The sequence below is a fragment of the Rhincodon typus genome, chromosome 14 (assembly GCF_021869965.1).
Source record: "Rhincodon typus isolate 14 chromosome 14, sRhiTyp1.1, whole genome shotgun sequence".
NCBI classification, from domain to species: Eukaryota; Metazoa; Chordata; class Chondrichthyes; order Orectolobiformes; family Rhincodontidae; genus Rhincodon; species Rhincodon typus.
In genome coordinates this window covers 59,236,962-59,253,265 of record NC_063345.1, presented here as the reverse complement: position 1 = coordinate 59,253,265, position 16,304 = coordinate 59,236,962, and positions in this window count along the sequence as shown.

Below are 16,304 nucleotides of genomic sequence, written 5' to 3'. Positions count from 1 at the left end.
CTGACGAAGGGTCTAGGCCCGAAACGTCAGCCTCTCTGCTCCTATGATGCTGCTTGGCCTGCTGTGTTCATCCAGCCCTGCACCTTGTTGTCTCATATGTTCAGTGTAGCACTGTGGGAATGCTGTCTTTCAGCAAAAATGTTAAGGACCCCGTCTGCTCTCTTAACTGGACGGAAAGGAATACTGCAGCATTATTCTAACGAAGAGTAATGGAGTTCTTCCCCATGTCCAGGTTAATTTTAATTCCTTAAACTACTGTACATAATTGATTCTGATATTCGGAATGAGAGTTGGAGTGAAAAACGTTCAGGTGGGAAATCTGAAGGCACAAAGGTGCAGGTGCGGGACAAAAGTTTTTTGTCAGGTTTTCTACCGGCAAACAATATGCTTGCTCATAGGCATGACGGGAATGTCGGGCTAAAGATGAGACATGTCCCCAGAAGAGGTCTTCTTCACTGTTGCTCTCAGTACTCCTCAGGGAGAACTTTCACATACAACAGGTCACAGCTTAGAAGTCGCTACATCTGATTTGCACCTCACTGATCTTAAATGGTAAAGACTCTGCTGTCAGCTTTCTCCACAGCTAATGCAACTGCATCTTGTCTCTCTAGTGTGGAACACGAGCAAAAGTAACATCAATAGTGGCAGCAGTAGCTGGAGAAACACCAGCAGAATCTGCCTTGACCACATGATGGGAGCAGTTTGTCCAATCAATCCTAATTTAGGAACATAAGAACATAGGAACAGTGGTTATCCATCAAGTCTGCCCCACCATTCAATAAAATCATGGCTGATCAAACACATCAATACTCTTCCTTTTATTCATTCACAGGATGAGGGTATCACTGGCTAGGCCAGCATTTATTACCCATTCCTGATTGCCAAGACTGCAGTTATGAGTCAACCACATTGCCGTGGTCTGGAGTCACGTGTAGGCCAGACCAGGTAAGGATGGCAGATTTCCTTTCCTAACGGATATTAGTGAACCAGATGGGTTTTTCCTGACAATCAGCATTTGATTCATTAGACTCTTAATTCCAGATATTTATTGAATTCAAATTCCACCCTCTGCTGTGCAGGATTCAAACGCAGGTCCCCAGAACATTACCTGGGTCTCTGGATTAACAGTCCAGTAATAATACCACTAGGCCATTGCCAACTCTTTACCCACTCAATCTGCATAACACCGTAACACCAATGATAATCAGAAATCTATTAGTCTACCCTGTAAATGTCAAAGACTGAACTTTAACACACTTGTTGTAGAGAATTCTGAAGGTTTGTAACCTTGTGAGAAAAAAAAGTCCTCATTTCAGACCTAAGTGGCATTCCTCCCTTATTTTTAAATTGTGTCCCCTGGTTCTAGACTCCCCAACCAGGGGATCTGCATTTGTACACTCTATCTCTTTAGATACTTTGTAAGTTTCAATGTCATAACTTCTCATTCTTCAAAACTCTGGAGAATACAGGCCCAGTTGACCCAATTGCTCCTGAGAGCACAGTCCTGCCATCCAGGGAACTAGTCTGGTGAACTTTCAATACAATCTCTGCATAACCAAAGCAAGATTTCACTACTCCTGTGCTCAAATCCATGTGGAATAAAGTCTAATGTTCCATTTACCTTCGTGACAGCTTGATGCTGCTGCATGTTAGCCTTCAGTGACCTAACAACAAAAATCCTTTCGAACATCTACATTTTCCAACGTCTTACCATTTAAGAAATACTCTACACATCTGCTCCTGTTACCAAAGAGGATAACCACATATTTTTCCACATCATATCCCATCTGCCATGTTCTTGCCCACTCACAAAATCTATACAAATCCCCCTAAAGTCACTTTACATCTTCCTCGCATCACGCAGTCCAGTTAAGCTTTGTATCATCCTCAAATTTGGAAATACAACAAACGTTTTATTAACCAGCACCTATGGGACCAGACCTGTGCTGGCTGAACTAATATGCTGGATAATCAAGAGGTACACATAACCGCAGTAAACCCTGACCAAGGGAAACTTCAAAACATCAACATACATCAAAAAATCCATGTAAAAACATCAACACACCTCCTAAATTCAATGTAAAAACACCCAGTAAGTAATGGAAATGTAATGCATGGGGTATACACATCACTGTTACTCATTTTCTAAACCTCCTCAGCGATGTATTACACACCACTGGAACAAGTGGGCCTTCAATTCAGGCCTTCTGGCTCAAAGATATGGACACTACCACTGTGTCACAACAGCCCCCAGGAATTCCAGATTGTTTTTCAAATTCAAACGTCACCATCTGCTGTTGTGGGATTCAAAGCCTTGTCTTTAGAACATTAGCCTAGAGTTCTGGATAACTGGCCCAGTGATATTACCACTACCTCCACAAAATTTATGCTTCAAATATTTTATAATTAACCTGTTCAGTGATGTTACGAGTCTTCTGGAGCAGGTGGGATTGAACCTAGGTGTCCTGGCTCAGAGATATGGACACCACCAGTGTGCCACAAGAGCCCATAACTTCACTGTTATACTTTATTTAACAACATAAATATTCGGACATTGTGGTAGATTGTGGTATTTCAGCGATATCATTTTTGCCAGCTTATCAAGAGTGCTGGTTGATAAGGTGGTGGTTAAAACAAAGATGCTGTATTACATTTGGTACACATCTCTAAATCATTGATGTATATTGTGAACAGCTTGGTGCCAAGCACGGATCCTTGTAGTACCTTACTAGCCTCAGTCTGCCATGACTGGTTTATTTCTAGTGTCTGTTTTCTGCCTGTTAGGTAACCATTAATCCATGCGAGTATAATTCCTATAACCTCATGTGCTTGACCTTTTCTAACAACATCCTCTGGGGATCTTTATCAAAAGCCTTTTAAAAATCTAAGTATATACACTACTTCCTTATCAATGTTGTTAGTAATGTTTTCAAAAAACTTCAACACGCTTTTCAAACAAGATTTCCCATCTGCAAATCCATGCTGACTGTGTCCATTCAGACTATGTTAAGCAGTTGTGAATTTATGCCATCCCTTATAATAGATTGTAGCATTTTTCTTACTACTGATGTAAAGCTAACAAGTCTGTTGTTCCTTTTTGTTCTCTTACTCCCTTCTTGAAATATTTGCTACAATCAAATGTACAAAAATCATTTCAGAATTTATAGAATTTTGGAAGATAATCACAAACATATCGATTATTTCTACAGCCACCTCCTTTAACACTGTAAGTCATGTAATGGTAATTAAATGTAATTTAAAAGCTATCTATTGCTAATGTATTTTCCCAAACAACCTCAGCAAATTTGTCCCTCATGCCTTCATAACTTTCCTTATTAAATTTAATTCAGAATGAATGACCTCACTTTCAAACATTACACAAAATTCTAACGCATTGTGATCACTCATCCTGGAAGGTATTTTACAACAAGATTGTTAATTAGCCTTGTTTCATTTCATAAGCTAGATGTAAAATAGCATATCGTTGGTAGCTCCTCAAGAGACTGCTGTAGAAAACCATCCCAAACACACTCCAAAAACCCTTCCTTCACAGCTGTAGCATTCACTTCGCTTACCTAGTCTATATGCAGATTGACGTTATCCATCATAACTGATAACTCATGCTACATGCTTCTCTCGTCTCCTGATAAATACCATGCCCCATTCTACCACTACTATTTGGTGGCCAATAAATAATTCCCACCAATGTCTGCTGCCCCTTTTTATCAGTGAAGCTCCAACCCCTTTTCCTTCCTGTAAATCCTTACTAAACGTCACATATCCTTTAATATCCAGTTCCTAGTCCTAGACACCATACAGCAATGTTTCTGTAATGACAATTAGATAATATCTATGTATTTCTACTTGTGCCTTTAGATCATCTGTCTTGTTGCGAATGCCGAATGCATTCAGATAGAATGCCCTTAACTTTGTCGTTTTGACATAATTTCACCTTAAAGCATACTTGATGTTCTGTTTTGTTTCTCCTGTCTGCTAGTCTCCCCAGGGTATTTTCATAGAAACATAGAAAATAGGAGCAGGAGTAGGCCATTCAGCCCCTCGAACCTGATCTGCCATTCATTATGATCATGGCTGATCATCCAACTCAGTTCCCAGTTCCTGCTTTTACGCACACTTTTTGATCACTTTAGCCCTAAGAACTATATCTATCTCCTTCTTAAAAATATTCAATGTTCTGGTCTCAACCGCTTTCTGTGGCAGAGAATTCCCCAGGCCCAACACTCTCCGGGTGAAGAAATTTCTCCTCATCACAGTCCCAAATAACCCTACTCCATATCCTTAGACAGTGACCTCTTTCAATTACCTGAAACTAACTTTACTCCTCAGGTTCCCATTGCGCACCCCCACCCCCTGATCAGCTGGGTTAAACCCATCCCAATAGCACCACTACATCTTCTTGTGAGAATCTCAGTCCCAGTCCCATTAAGGTGCAATCTGTCCAATTTTTACACATCCCACCTGCTCCAGAACTGACCCCAATTCCTGAAAAATCTGATGCTGTCCCTTCTACACCAGTTCTTCAGTCATGTATTCCATCGGTCAATCCTCCAAATCTTATTGCACAGAATATAAAGACAGATAGGAAAAGTTTCTATAAATATATAAAACGAAAAAGAGTGGCTAAAGTAAACGTTGGCCCTTTAGAGCATGAGAAGGGGAATTTAGTTATGGGATATAATGAAATGGCCGAGGCATTGAACAGGTATTTTGTATCGGTCTTCACAGTGGAGGACACTAATAACATGCCAGCAATTGACAAAGAGACGATGGTAGGTGAGAACCTGGAAACAATCATTATTACGGAAGAGGTAGTGTTGTGCAAGCTAATGGAGCTAAGGATTGATAAGTCTCCTGGCCCTGATGGAATGCATCCCAGGGTACTAATAGAGATGGCGGGAGAAGTAGCAGGTGCACTGGCGGTAATTTTCCAAAATTCGCTGGACTCTGGGGCAGTCCCAGCAGATTGGAAAACAGCAAAGTGATGCCACTGTTTAAAAAGGGAAGTAGACAAAAGATGGGGAATTACAGACCGGTTAGCTTAACCTCTGTAGTGGGGAAGATGCTTGAGTCTATTATCAAGGAAGAAATAGCAAGGCGTCTTGATAGAAATTGTCCCGTTGGGCAGATGCAGCATGGGTTCATGAAGGGCATGTCATGCTTGACAAATCTTTTGGAATTCTGTGAAGACATTATGAGCAAGGTGGACAATGGAGACCCAGTGGATGTGGTGTACCTAGACTTCCAAAAGGCCTTTGACAAGGTGCCGCACAAGAGGCTACTGCATAAGATAAGGATGCATGGCGTTAAGGGTAAAGTATTAGCATGGATAGAGGATTGGTTGACTAACAGGAAGCAAAGAGTGGGGATAAATGAGTGCTATTCTAGCTGGCAGTCAGTGACTAGTGGTGCGCCTCAGGGATCGGTGTTGGGACCGCAATTATTTACAATTTATATAGATGATTTGGAGTTGGGGACCATGTGTAGGGTGTCAAAGTTTGCAGATGACACTAAGATGAGTGGCAAAGCAAAGTGTGCAGAGGACTGTGAAACTTTGCAGAGGAACATAGATACATTGTGTGAGTGGGCAAAGGTCTGGCAGATGGAATACAATGTAAATAAATGTGAAGTCATACATTTTGGTAGGAGTAATAGTAAAAAGGATTATTACTTGAATGGTAAAAAGTTGCAGCATGCTGCTATGCAGAGGGACCTGGGTGTCCTTGTGCATGAATCACAGAAGGTAGGTCTGCAGGTACAAGTAATTAGGAAGGCAAATGGAATTTTGTCCTTCATTGCTAAAGGGATTGAAATAAAAAGCAGAGAGGTTATGTTGCAGCTGTACAAGGTGCTGGTGGGGCCACACCTGGAGTACTGTGTGCAGTTTTGCTCTCCTTACTTGAGAAAGGATGTACTGGCACTGGAGGGGGTGCAAAGGAGGTTCACTAGGTTGATTCCGGAGTTGAGGGGGTTGGCTTATGAGGAGAGACTGAGTAGATTGGGATTATATTCATTGGAATTCAGAAGATTGAGGGGGGATCTTATAGAAACATATAAAATTATGAAGGGAATAGATAAGATAGAAGTAGAGAGGATGTTTCCACTGGCAAGTGAAGCTAGGACAAGAGGGCATAGCCTCAAGATTAGAGGGAGCAGATTTAGGACTGAACTGAGAAGGAATTTCTTCACCCAGAGGGTTGTTAATCTATGGAATTCCTTGCCCAGTGAAGTAGTTGACGCTACTTCCGTAAATGTTTTTTAAAAAAAGGTAGATTTTTTTTGAACAATAAAGGAATTAAGGGATACGGTGAGAACGCGGGTAAGTGGATCTGAGTCCACGAAAGGATCAGCCATGATCTTATTGAATGGCGGAGCAGGCTCAAAGGGCCAGACGGCCTACTCCTGCTCCTAGTTCTTATGTTCTTATGTTCTTATGTTCTTATGCTCATTCCCACATGTCACTGGGATTAATCCCACGATTACTGCTTTTGGGGTCGTAGTTTTTAATTTCCTTCCCATCTTCCTGAAATGAGCCTTCAGGCTCTCATCCTGCTTCCTCCCTATGCAGATGGTCCCTTTGTGGACCAGGACTTCTGGTTGATCCCCCTACCCCCTGCAGCTGCTCCATGACATCCTTACCCCTTTCAAATATATATCCGGATCTGTTTTGAAACCTCCTAAGGAACCTGCCTCCATCACTCTCCACCTGTCTGCAACTTTGCAATAGCATATACTTTGTTAGTTCATCAAGCATCATAATGATATCCTCCATATTAGAGACAATAGTGTGGATGTAAAACGAAGAACTAGTCATACTGGATCCAAGCCTTTTTTCAACACGTTTCTTCTTTGTGCTGTCTAACTAACATGACCGAATGACAGCAACAAAATGAACTCCAATGGGAGAATCTAACTGAGCCTTCGACACATGATGTATTCAATGTATTCTGCAGAAACTGGCAGCAAAACACCACAAACATCATCATCTGTCAAAGTAATTGACTTTGTTCCATTACCTTCAGCACTGGCAAACCAAGTATTTTCCAACTCTGGCCTTCTGCTTCAAAATTTTCAGATCTTTTGTTCCAATTTGGAATTACCACCATGGGCAGCACGGTGGCTCAGTGGTTAGCACTGCTGCCTCACAGCACCAGGGACCCGGGTTCGGTTCCACCCTCAGGAGACTGTCTATGTGGAGTTTGCACGTTCTCCCCACGTCTATGTGAGTTTTCTCTGGATGCATCAGTTTCCTCCCACAGTCCAAAGATGTGCAAATTGAATATGGGAAATGCAGACTTACAGGGATAGGGTGGGTGGTTGAGTCTGGGTAGGATGCCTTTCAGAAGGCTGGTGTGGACTTGCTAAGCCAGATAGCCTGCTTCTGCACTGTAGGGATTCTATGCTTTCTGTTTTTGCTTCTGCTAATGAGGCTATTGTACTGAATATTTCTCTGTGCTGTTTCAGATTTCCAGCACCAGTAGCATTTTGCTTTTACTTGAAGTAAATTGGGGATTTGGATTGTTTAATTAAATCTTTTAACACTTCTGATGACTCTGGGAGTAATGAGGCTTGCACACAATTTCCAGCATACAACTCCGATACAACATGACAACACATGAAAACAGCATTTCATTCCTTAACATTTCACCTTCCCCTCCCCATGCACGGAATGTGGGTTCCCTACAGTTATACTAACTCTACATGGTCAAACATTTGTAGCCAAAATTTGTAGTTCAACAGATTCAAAGTCATATTTCATAGAATGATTTTTTTTTGAAAATTATTCTTGCTATGTGATCCAAATTAGGAAAATAGGCATCATATTAGCCAATGAGGTTGGTCAGAATCAGAACAGTACCAAACAAGGAGTTACTGATGCACACTGGAGACAGCTTAGCAGATAACCTTTCCACAGTGGAGTGCAATGATACAGATGGCTAGCTGTGCAGTGCGCCCCTGTCAAAGAATGCTAAGTCACTGGAATCATTATGCAGAGATTAAATTTACACTCTGTATCTTTTCATACATTGACATTCAGCAGGTCAGTTCCGAGTCACAGGTGAATTCCAAATATCGCTGAAGCACATTAAACAGGGCATGGGCATAACCCATCAGGAGAAGTGAGTTGCCACTTAACAATCTTAATTTCCCTGATTCCCGGAAGGATGAAGGAAGCAGATGCACGGAAGACCATCACCTTCAAGCTAAGTCTCACACCTTCCTGACCAGGAACCATGTCATCATTCCTTCACTGTCACTGAATTAAAATCCTGGCAGTCTCTCTCTAACAGCACCACATGAACTGCAGTGGTTCAAAAAGGTAGCTCACTATCGCCTTCCAAAGAACACTTATTTTAGACAACTGCAGAGATGGCACTGAAGCATGGGGCTAGTTGATTAGCCCTTTTGGGAACAAACACAGATTTAATTGGTCAAATGGTCTTCTTCCGTACTAAATTCTATGATTCTATGACAACTAATGTGGACAACAAATTCTGGTCTAACCAAAGATGTCCAGATCCCATGGACAAGTAATGCAAAAATATGCGTTTCAGCTGGAAGTGCATTTTATGTACAGAAACTCATGGTAAGAGAAACATTGACCTGGAAAATACAAGAAAGGCACAATAGTGCAGAGACCAAGCTCCAATGTCCTTCAACACAGCAACTGGCCTCAGTGCAGAAGGTGAACAGCAGGAGAGTGGATCTGTACCCATTAGGGACCAGGCAGACATTCCAGTGGACACTGGGAAGGGAATGAGAGTAGGGAGGGTCGTGGTCAACGCAGGTGGTGTAATCTGAAGGATCTAAAAGCAATGCTGCAAGATATTTAATGATATAAGTAGTCAAAGTGAGTGAATGCACCCTCATATGCCATACCCCATAACTTTATCACTTGTGACTGGTAACTCAACACGTGTAGATCCTATCTCTAATCTACCCTCTAAAGCCTGCACCATATCAGTATCTGACCTGGAGGCTGTAAGTGAGAGATCAAGTTATGGTGTTTCATCATTATCCGTCTCTTCTTTCTCTTCCACTTTCTGCTCCAGTAATGCTGTCCAGCCAAGTTACAGTACTTGGGTTAGGAAACAAACATGTTTTTGTGCTGTTCTAGTTTGGTCTTTGAAGACAAAACATTCCCGTAAGCATTGGGACTTGTACTCGTCATAATAGTTTCTTCATTATTTCGTAATATTGTTCACTTAAACCTCGGTAAAAGAAATGCATGAGTACTTGAATGCCAATAAACTGTGTGGGAAATCTGGATGTTCTGAGGTTAGTTCTATTGTTCTGAGAGATCTTTATAAGTAACACCTAAGTTATTGTGTTTCATGTTGATGTATGATTGAATATAATCACATATTGCACAATGAAGGTGGAACAGGCTAACAGTTGGCAGGAACACTTAATGATTACGAAAACACCATTGCTGAATTTGACAGCAATTGCCACGTCAAATCGAATGTTGATTTGTGGTATTAGGCCATATGAGGGGAAATGTCTCTCCAAATTTTCTGTTAGATGATTACCTTGAGAGTTGAATGCTGATATAAGTGGTTCTTTTAGTTCAAACATATGGAGGCAGACTCACCCTCACAAATGCAGGCTGTGATTTGGATGATATGGCTTTGAACAGACAGTTTATATTGTTACAATGCTTGAGTGAACATGAAACATTTCCACATTACTCTGTGTTCCTACTCCTACATCAGTCCTACTTTTGAGATACCATCTGACCCAGGAGGCCATCTTCCCTGAATCATCTGCCTGTCAAACAATCCGAGGATCCTAATGACTTCAACAGGCTTCGGATTCTTACTTACTGCCTTTGTTCAGCCTTACCCAAGTCCTAATGACCTAGGATTGACCGAGGATAAATCAGCCATATTATAAGATTGGTACGCTTCCAACACCACACCTTCAGCATCCATACCAGGTGTCCTCCCTCCTTTAGAAGTTGCGCTTTCACGTTCCTCAGAGTTTTGGCCAGTGTTGGGTTTTTGTTTGCTGCCTCACCAGATTACTCATAATGCATATCCCTCATAACAGCATGGCCAATTTTGCAACTACTGTACTAAGATATAGAAGATCGCTCTGATCCATGGGTGGATCTGTACATCGAAATCCCAATTTCAGACCTCCTCCTGTCAGGCATTATTGTCTATCTGCTCTAACACTGTATCTATATCCTTGCTCTTCTGCTGCAAGGTGTAGTATACCTTGGGCACTTTCTCAGCGTCTTGCACTGAGATGCTGGAGTACAGGGGGAGTTCAGTAGGAAAACACATTATGTTATGTCATGTTATCCCTGATAGCTCATACGTAAGTCATTTCCTATATACAACCTTCCATCGGTTCCACCATCTCCACCCAGCTGGCAAAGGCAGCTGCAATCACAATGCTTGACTGGTCAATGGATATGTACAATTCCTGTGGAGATATTCAAGTCCTGGTGTGATGACACAATATCTCCCTTTGCCCAGATACATGTTGGTTCCAATGCGGCCCATATGGCTTCCATTGTATTGTTATCTGCTGCCTTAAAACACACGCGTGGGCTGTTCATTCTCATATACTCGTTGGGGACATACCACTGTGAAGATCTCAACACTACACCCATAGAGAGGGATACTTGACTTGTGCACCTCTTTCACTTCTACATATGATGACAGACCTCATTGTCGCACATAATAATCTCCTCTAATTACTCCTGTGTTCTCCACACTATACTACGTTCTTCCTGGCATTAATTCTGTTAAGGCAGCGATAGCCAAGACATTGCCAAGCAACATGCCATTACTCATAATAAACTCAGTATATGTCAACCTCACCTCATCTTTGTCATCTTATTTTGTTTGTTTACAGGATGTGGTTGTCACAGACTAGGCCAACATTTCTTACTCATCCCTAAAGCCTGGGGCCAATTAAGAATTGACCACAATGCTCTGGGTCTGGAGTCACATATAGGCCAGACCAGGGTAAGGACGGTAGATTTCCTTCCCTAAAGGACGTTAGTGAACCAGACTGGTTTTTATGACAATTGACAGTGGCTACATGGTCACCATAGGCCAGCTTTTATTCAGTCCAGATTTTATTGGATTCAAATTTAATTGTTTGGACCTGAGTCCATGTTGCCAGCTCATTGGCATGCTCAGTGATATTACCACCACACCAGAACCGCCACCTAATGGAAGGAAACTGCCATCCTCATCCGGTCCAGCCTACACTTGACTCCAGACCCACAGCAATGTTGTTTATTCTTAACTGCTGGGTAATAAATGCTGGCCTAGCCAGCAACACCTCATCCTGTAAATGAATTTTAAAAAAATCTCCTTGTCACTAATCCCTGACTTCTCCACAGAGCCTTATAAGGAAATTAAATATGATTATGACTGTCTCTATGTTTCCCAAGTTTCTTCTGTCTTTTCTCTTTATACCCTTTGGGCTTTTGGTTTGCTTATGGGATTCCACCTGCTTTTGTCCCCCCTATTTTCCTGATCAGCTTCTAATATCCATCTGCTAGAAAACTGGTGAGAAATTCCTTTGGTCCCCCGTCCATCTCCTTCCCACTACTAGCCATTCTGCTCGCTGTAATGTTTTAAACTACCCGCATGGTTCTGGCTTACACATAACTGCCCATCATGTACAATTCAGGACAAGGGATACTCTTAGTCCCACATCCCTGACCTATGCAGTCTGACGTAAACATGGTTCCCTCTCCGGGCAGGCTCACTATCACAATGCACCTAACTTGTGCAGGTACTGGTTCTTTTGCACCAATTTAAATGACTAGTTTATGATTGTGAGATAGACTATTCTTACTTACAAAAATAAAATAAAACCTATGTGCCCTGTTGCTCAGTCTCCACACCATGGGAATCTCCGATATGGTGTGTCCCATCCTCATGGCCAAGTATTAGGGGAAATGTCCCTCTAAATTTTTGTTCAAATGATCATCTCGAGAGTTGGACGTCAACATGGGCAGTTATTTTTAAGCCAGCTTTTCTGGGAGAGTGACAGTTTGCATTTATGGGAGCGACAGTGACAAATTACATTAATAATTTTGATCCACTTCAGAATGTTTCATGGCAAGCCAACACTCTCAAGAAAAGATAACTATAACACTTGCTTTTACCAAAGAAAGTAATATGAATATGCCTGGTTCATATCACCATTGTGACAGCATTGCGATGAAGCTTGATCTGCTGGCTTGATAATATTCCTCCATATGAATGTTGATCTCAAGGTTAATAACTTTTGGATTATTGCCCAAGCCTTAAGCAAATTAACTCAGGCACAGACAGATCTGGAGAGTTAACATGTGGCTAAAATGCCGATGTGAGAAAGAAAGTTTACTTTTCATTAGATAACAATGTGTGGAGCTGGAGGAACACAGCAGGTCAGGCAGCATCAGTGGAGTAGGAAAGTTGACGTTTTTGGGTCAGGACCCTTCTTCAGAAATGGCGGAGGGGAAAGGGAGCTCAGAAATAAATAGAGAGATGAGAGGTGGGGCTGGGGAAGGTAGGTGGGCTGGTGATAGGTGAGTGCAGGTAGGCAGTGTTGGGGATTGGTCAGTGAGGTGGGAGGAGCGGATAGGTGGGAGAAAAGATGGACAGGTTGTGTCAGGTCAAGGAGGCAGGGATGAAAGGGAGGGTTGGTCATGGGATGAGGCCGTGGGTGGGTAACTTTTGAAACGGGTAAAATCCACGTTTAGGCCATTGGGTTGTAGGCTCCCAAGGCAGAATATAAGGTGCTACTCCTTCAGTTTCCAGGTGGCATCGTTGTGACACTGGAGAAGGCCCAGGTTGGACATGTCACCCAGGGAGTGGGAGGGGGAGTTAAAATGGTTCGCGACTGGAAGGTATTGTCATTTGTTGCAAACAGAGCGCAGGTGCTCTACAAAGCGGTCTCCGAGCCTCTGCTTGGTCTCACCAACGTAGAGGAGGCCACATCAGGAGCAGTGGATGCAATAGACCACGTTGACAGACATGCAGGTGAACCCCTGTCTGATGTGGAAGGTTTGTTTTATCCCATGGATGGAGGTGAGGAGAGAGGTGTAGGGGCAGGTATAGCACTTCCTGCAGTTGCAGGGAAAGGTGCCGAGTGTTGTGGGGTTAGTGGAGAGTGTGAAGCGGATGAGGGAGTCACGGAGAGAGTGGTCCCTATGAAAGGCAGATAGGGGTGGGGAGGGAAATATCTCTTTAGTTGTGGGTCGGATTGTAGATCGTTGGCCCTTGAAATAGGAGGACATCTGGGATGTGCGGGAGTGCAACGCCCCATCTTGGCAGCAGACGCGCTGGAGGGATTGGGAGTAGGGACAAGGGTCACCGGACCTGAAACATTAAATCTGATTTTTTCTTCACAGATGCTGCCAGACTTGCTGAGCTTTTCCAGCAACTTTGTTTTTGTTCCTGATTTACAGCATCAGCAGATCTTTTGGTTTTTAATTGGGAATAGGGGATCGCATTCTTGCAGAAAGGTGGGTGAGAGGAGGTGTAGTCTGTGTAGCTGTGGGAGTCGGTGGTCTTGAAATAGATAACACAGTGTGGAGCTGGAGGAACACAGCAGTGCAGGCAGCATCAGAGGAGCAGGAAAGCTGACGTTTTGGTTCGGGAATCTTCCCAACCCGAAACTTTAGCTTTCCTGCTCCTCTGATGCTGCCTGGCCTGCTGTGTTCTTCCAGCTCCACACTGTGTTATCTCAGGCTCCAGCATCAGCAGTTCTTGCTATGTCTGGGCTTGAAATAGATGTCAGTTTTGAGGCGGACACCAGAGATGGAGACAGAGAGGTCCAGAAAGGAGACAGAGGAATTGGAAATGGTCCAGGTGAATTTGAGGTTGGGGTGAAAGGTATTAGTGAAGTGGATGAACTGTTCGATCTCCTCATGGCAGCACCGATACAGTCATTGATGTAGCAGAGGAACAGGTGGGGGATAGTGCCAGTTAGCTGTGGAAGAGGGACTGTTCTATGTATCCTACAAAGAGGCAGGCATAGCTTGGGCCCATGCAGGTGCCCATGGCAACCCCCTTAGTCTGTAGGAAGTGGGAGGAGTTGAAGGAGAAGTTGTTAAGGGTAAGGACGAGTTCAGTTAAGCAGATGGGGGTGTTGGTGGAGGGGGACTGGTTGGGCCTGTGGGAGAGGAAGAAGCGGAGGGCGTTTAGGCCATCTGCATGAGGGATACAAGTGTAGACGGACTGGATGTCCATGGTAAAGATGAGGCATTGGGGGCCAGGGAATTGGAAGTCTTGGAGGAGATGGAGGGCATGGGTGGTGTCCCGGACGTAGGTGGGGAGTTCCTGGACCAAGGGGGAGAAAATGGAGTCAAGATACGTGGAGGTAAGTTCAGTGGGGCAGGAGCAGGCAGAGACAATGGGTCAGCCGGGGCAGTCGGGTTTGTGGATTTTGGGAAGGAGATAGAAATGGGTGGTGCAGGGTTGGGGAACGATAAGGTTGGAGGCTATGGGTGGGAGGTCACCTGAAGTGATGAGATTATAAATGGTTTGAGAGATGATGTGTTAGTGGTCAGGGGTGGGGTCATGATCGAGGGGGTGGTAGGAGGAGGTGTCAGAGAGTTGGTGCCTGGCCTTGGCGATGTAATGATCCTGTGCGCCATAGCACTACTGCGCCAGCTTTATGTGCGTGTTTGATAGTGAGGTTAGGGAGCAGAGGGGGTGAAGGGCTACACGTTCCTATTTCAAGAACAGTAACATCCCCCCTTCAGTGATTGAAAGTGCCCTCAAGTGCATCTCTTGCGTTTCCCACACCTCTGCCCTCACATCGCCTCCCCCCAACAAAAACAAAGACAGAATCCCCCTTGTCCTCATGTATTACCCCACTAACCTCCAGATTCAACATATCATTCTCCGCCACTCTGCCACCTTCAATCTGATCCCACAACCAAGGATATATTTCCCTCCCCACCCCTATCTGCCTTCCGTAGGGACCGCTCTCTCCGCGACTCCCTCGTCCACTCCACACTCCCCACTAATCCCACCACGCCCGGCACCTTTCCCTTCAGCTGTAGGAAGTGCTACACCTGCCCCTACGCCTCACCCTTCACCTCCATTCAAGGCACAAAACAAACCTTCCATATCAGACAGGGGTTCACCTGCACATCCGCCAATGTGGTCTACTTCAATCGCTGCTCCCAATGTGGCCTCCTCTACATCGGTAAGACCAAGCGTAGGCTTGGAGACCGCTTGGAGAGCATCTGCGCTCTGTATGCAACAAATGACAACACCTTCTGGTCGCAAACCACTTCAAATCCCCCCTCCCCCTCCCACTCCCTGGAACGACATGTCCATCCTGGGCCTCCTCCAGTGTCACAGTGACACCACCTGGAAACTGGAGGAGCAGCACCTCATATTCCACCTCGGGAGCCTACTACAATGTCCTAAATGTGGATTTTAGCCGTTTCAAAATCTCCCGACCCCCGGCCTCATCCCATGTCCAAACCTCCCTCACATTCCTGCCTCCTTGTGCTGACACAACGTGTGCATCTTCTCTCCCACCTATCCGTCCCTCACACCTCACTGACCAATCAATGTTCAGGGGATGTGGGCATCACTGGCTGCCCAGAATTTAGTGCCCTTGAGAAGCTGGTGGTAAGCTGTCTTCTTGAACTGCTGGAGTACATCTGTTGTGGTTGACCACAATGCCATTAGGAAGGCAATTCCAAGAGTTTTACCCAGGGACAGTGAAGGAACAGCAATATATTTCCCAGCCAGGATAATGAGTGGGTGTGTTTGTTACTTGGTTTAATATTTCTCCTCTTTTCATTTTAAAAGCAATTGTAAAATTACATACCATCTGACATCGCACCCATCTGATCTATCTCCCTATAAAAACTGAAGAAAAGTACTTATCTAATATTTCTTCCATTCTGCCAGGACTGCCTATGATTTAATTTTGTTCATCCCTTAATCTTATTCCAACTGATTTTTAAAATTTGTACAACTGCAAAATATTCGCTGTTTTGTTTTATATTTATTGATGTTTCATAATTTCTCTTTGCACTCTAAATGTTTCTTTCCAGTCCCAATTTCTTCTTATTCTCCCCTGACATAGATTCCCCTGCAGTCCATGTACACCTCATTTATTATGGTCTTTGTTTTCTCTTGTATCTTTATTCATGCATATTGCCTTGTAAATGTTTAGTTTCCTCACGAGTTAGTGGTGTAGTATATTTTTTATGAGTCTCTTATAACACCTTTTGAAACATCTCCCATTGCTGTTCTATATCATTTTCAACATTGTTGTCAGTTCTATTTTCATGTGTTCTA